Source organism: Chrysochloris asiatica, unplaced genomic scaffold (genome assembly GCF_000296735.1).
Source record: "Chrysochloris asiatica unplaced genomic scaffold, ChrAsi1.0 scaffold00068, whole genome shotgun sequence".
Lineage (NCBI taxonomy): Eukaryota > Metazoa > Chordata > Mammalia > Afrosoricida > Chrysochloridae > Chrysochloris > Chrysochloris asiatica.
This window is the reverse complement of record NW_006408586.1, coordinates 14,296,623-14,302,040: the sequence shown is the minus strand read 5'-3', so window position 1 is coordinate 14,302,040 and position 5,418 is coordinate 14,296,623.

Genomic DNA, 5,418 nt, shown 5'->3' with positions numbered 1-5,418 from the left:
CCAATAAGCTGTATATTTCTGAACCATCAGTTCTTTATTTTATTGAAATGACTGAATGGTAACTAATTCTTTTTGGTACTGTATCCTTTCTATCTTTTTTTTCCAGTGCTTTCTGCTGTGCATTTCAATATTTTGCCCATAGAAATCTTAGATATTTCAACTTGAGATTTGAATTTTTTTCTTCACTTATTTCAGTTTCCAAACTATTGACCATGTTCTTCTTTTTTTTTTTTCTTTTTTTAATTTCAGGTCTTTGTACATTTAATTATTATCTAAATTGCTTTGTGTTCTTGCACTGTCTTGTAAATCTTTTGTTCATCTCTTACTTTATCATTTCCTAAACATCATTTTAGCTTTTCTACATTCAAGAGGTAGCTTGAGAGTATCTTCTGACATCAGTTTTATTCTTTACTTTCTTGCCTGTCTTTTTAATGAAAGTTTGTTTTTTTCATATATGATGTTCTTTTACCATCCACAACTCCTTTGGTATTCAGCCATTAGTGCCCAGTGCTTTAAATTTGTTCTTCAGATGATCTAAATTCAGGTGGGATGTACTCAATGTCATATTTTGCTTTTATGGACTTGTTGTTTTTAAGTACCATTGAGTCAGTTCCAACTGAAAACAACACTGTATACAGTTTCTGATGAGCAGGTGTTGTGTTTGAACCACTGACCTTGTGATCAGCAGTTCAATGTTATCCTATCTTGCCACACAAGGACCTTGGACTAGTATTAGCTAGACACCAATGTTACATTCCAACATACAGTCACCCTGTATGACTATAGGACATAGTAGAATCGACCCATATAATGTTCAAGTGTGTAAATCTTTACAGAAGCAGAGTGTCACATCTTCCTCCTGCCAGTTGGCTGGTCAGATGACACAGCTGACCTATAAGTTTGCAGCTAATTTCTTAACTAGTATACCATGGATTCTACAGTGACAGGGCAATAATGTAATGTTGAATCAATATGTATGAAATATTGACAGTTTTCTTACAAAATGTAATTCAACTCCATAGGAAAAATATCATGCTCACACCATTTTCAAAGGGTGGGTTAAGCTTTGGGCTACTAACTGAAATGTTGATGGTTTGAACTCACCATCTGATTCAAGGGAGAAAGATGAGGCAGTCACTTCCATGAAGATTTGCAGCCTCAGAAATCTTCTGGTGGAGTTCTTAGTAGGTTTATAAGTCAAAATTAACTTGATTGTAGTTGAGTACCTGCTTCATCTATAGACTTTTTTTAAAAAAATGTTTTATTAAATTAGTTAGAATTCTGGTATGGCAATGTTGGTTAATCCCTGGGTTCCTAACTGCAAAGTCAGTAGTTCAAACCCACCAGCAACATTTCCTGCTGGAGCTAGCATGCTAATAAATACAGTAGCTGTTGGCCTTAGTCTTTTTTATCATAATATAAAGGGAAAAATAATGATAATGCTAATGAAATTCATTTATACCTATAGTGGCATTTCTGTTTTGTTAAGAATAGGACAAAATATTTAAATATTTTTCAAAGGTCAAATACCTTTGCATAATTTTGTCTCATTCACTGGGATAGAAAAATTGATGTGTAATTTTCTACTGAATTCATCAAGCGTTACTCATGTCAAAACAAGCCTTCAACCTTTGTGACACTAATATTTGCATATTTACAAATTTTCTTCCTTTTTTTTAAAATTTATATCTTCAAAATGTCTTTTCATACTCAAATTTTTTTTGGAGACTTTGTATACTGGTTATATTTGTTCATATGTAGAGAAGTAGAATTGATTTAGGATGATTTGTTTTCCCCACAGAGAAAACTACTGTCTGATTTTGCCATGTAATCTAGACTAAGAAGATCCATTTTGAGAACCATTTTCTTAATCACATTTTCATGAAAAATCAGTCTAATTTCTAAATAATTATAGCCTATCATTATGCTTTCCCCCAAAACACAAAAACTACACTCAAGTAACAGTATATCCATTTTACATTTTTAAACTATTTTTTTTCATGAAATACAAAGCAGTATCTATTTACAATTCAGTATAGCGCTTTGTACACTAAACAGATTTGTAAAGTCCACTACTCTAGCAACATTCTGGACCTTTACATGAAACTCAGGGATAGAAATCAGTTTTCTGTTTTGCACTTTAAGCACAAGGGCTCTAAAAAATTATGAAATTTTGGAAGTACACTTCCAAATTACTTACTTTAGGCAAGCTTAATAATTATACTGCAATGTAGTTATTTCATCTGTAAAATGGTGATGTTGTGTGGTTCTTAAGCGCCATTAAGTCAATTACCACTCATAGCGACCAGTGAGTTTGAACCGCTGACCTTGTGGTCCTGTGATTATCTTACAGTGCAACAACAGTAGTTAAATACTTTACTGCCAATCAAAAGGTTGATAGTTTCAAGCTACCAGGTGCACTATGGGAAAAGGATATCACAAATTCCAAAAACAAACAAACAAACAAAAACAAACCCAATGCTATCATCAGCACTCATTTGTCAGTTTGTTGTGCTGTGGTGGCTTGTATGTTGCAGTGATTCTGGAAGATATGCCACCAGTATTTTAAATGCCATTATGGTTACTCTCGGTGGACAAGTTTCAACTAAGATTCCAGAATGACACAGAATAGGAAGAAGGAGAGACAGACAATTTCTGAATATTTAGCTAATGAAAACCTTATGAATAGCAGTGGAACACTAAATATTGACTATAGAAGAAATATGATGAAGAGTACCAGAATATGGACAGATGCAATGCTGGAAGATGATCTCCTAGGTTGGAAGGCACTCAAAATATCTGGGGAAGAAATGTCTGCTCAAAGTAGAATGAACTTTGATGAGGCAAATGGAATAAGCATTCTGGACATTTATTTATTGATTGGGCACAACTCAAAATGAAGAAAGCCAGCTGTAAAAATCCCCTACTAATCAGAACATGGAATATACAAAACATAGACCTAGGATAATTAGAAATTGTCAAAAATGAAATGGAAAGCATTTGTGAGCTAAAATGACCTGATAAGGCCATTTTGAATCTGACATGTTTTACTACTCAAGGAATGGCAAATTGAAGAGGAAAGGGGCAACATTCATAATAAAAAATAACATATCAAGATCTGTCTTAAAGTACAATGTTGACTGTGACAAGATAATATCCATATATCTGCAAAGAAGACCAGTTAATACCACTAGCCTTCAAATTTACACATTAACCACTAAAGACAGTGATGACGAAATTGAAAAATGTCTTGAGTCTGACTTTATCAAACATGTAACAAAGACATATTGATAATTTCTAGAGACTGGAATGTGAATGTTGGAAACAAAGAAGAAAGATCAGTCATTTAAAAATATGGCCTTGGTGATAGAAACATTATTAGAGATCGCATGATAGAATTTTTCACGGCAGATGATTTCTGCTTGCACATACCTTTTTTATACAACATAAAGACCATTGTACACATGGACCTCACCAGTTGGAATACACAGAAATCAAATTGACCACCTCTTTGGAAAGAAAAACTGGGAAAGCTCCATAACATCAGCCAGAACAAGGCCAGTGACAGATTGTGGAACAGACCATCAAGTACTGAGATGAAGTTCAGGCAGAAGCTGAAGAAAATGAAAATTAGTCCATGATAGCCAAAATATGACCTTGAATATATCCCACCTGAATTTAGATATTATCAGAAAAACAGATTTGTTGGATTAAACACTAAAAATGAAGACCAGAGGAGTTATGCAATGATATCAAGAGTATCATACAAGAAGAAAGCAAAAGGTCATTAAGAAGACAAGAAAAAAGGAAAAGACAATAATAGATGCTATAAGAGATTTGAATCTTGCCATCAAGCATGAAAATGAGAAAGTAAATGGAGAAATGGGCAGTTGAATGTGCTAAATAGAAAATTTCAAAGATCAGCCTGAGAAAACAATGTAAAAAATTATAACAAAATATGCAAGGACCTGGACTTAGAAAACCAAAAAGGAAGAACACACTCAGCATTTGCCAAACTGAGGGAGATGAAGAAAAAATTCAAGCCTCCCTTGTAATGTTTAAATAATCTATGAGCAAAATATTGAATGATGCCGAAAGCATCAACAGAAGATGGAAGGAATACAGAGTTACTGTACAAAAAAGAAATGCTTGATATCCAACTATTTCAATAGGCAGCATATGATTAAGAGTCAATGATCCTGAAAGAAGAAATCCAAGTGCACTGAAGGCATTGACAAAGAACAAGGCTCCGGGAACTGATAGAATGGAAATAAAAATCTTTCAGCCAAATGATGTGGCAGTGGAGGTACTCAACCATGTTAAGAAATTTAGTTGGTACCTAGTGCTACTTTTACAAAATATACTTTGTAGAATTGGTTAGATTACCTTGTTTATTTAATGTAAGTCTCTGCCTTTTTGTCTCCATCTTTCAATAGAGCTATATTGGGGGGACAAAAACAAACAAAACAATCTAATAAAATTCTAGACAGAGCTCTCTGGAGTCCAGCTTATTGGTTATGTCTTTATACCCATTTGACAACTTCAATATCCTGAAACTTTTGCTAATGACCACTATTTTTCCAAGGAAAGATTAGGGGAAAATACAAGATATGTCTGAAAATGTATCAATTTACATTTGCAAACATTACATATCTGAGTATAATTCTGCTTTTCTTTAGTTGGTATATTTCCTTTTCCACATTGTCTCTTCTCATCACATATCCCTCTCTGTCAAGTAAAGCATGTAAAGCATGAGTTCTTAATCTGGCTTCTGGGATCTGTGAGCCTTCTAAGGTTTGTTTCTAAAAGTGTGTGTGTTTTTCTGGGGAGAGTCATATGTCTCATTACATTCTCAGAAATCCCATGCTTTCCTCCACTCCCTCCAAAATGCAAAAGGATCATTAATTTGAAGGAAATTAATAGATATTTGGCAAAATAATCATTTCACATATCTTGTCATAAAATAAAGGTGCTGGTTTTTCATTTAAAAAAAAAAAAAATCTGTATCTGTGCCCATTCCAAAGAGGTAACACATGAAATGCAGAAACCATCAAGCAATATCACTGATATTCCGTGTGATTAAAGCTTTACTAAAGAAAATGGAAAAACAGCTACAATCATAAATCAACAGAGATTTTCAGAGATTCAAGCCAGATGCAGAAGGAAACATGGATTGAGGGATTTCATTGCTGACATCAGATGGATCTTGGCTAAAAGCAGAAAATTCCAGGAAGTTGTTTACCTGTGCTTTACTGACTACACAAAGTCTTTCAATTGTGTGGATCATGACAAGCTATGGACAACATTGCATATTGTGAATATTCTGGAACATTTAAATGTGCTCATGAGGAACCTGTACATAGACAAAGAGACAATTGTTTGAAAAGAACTAGGGAACAATGAATGGCTTAAAGTTAG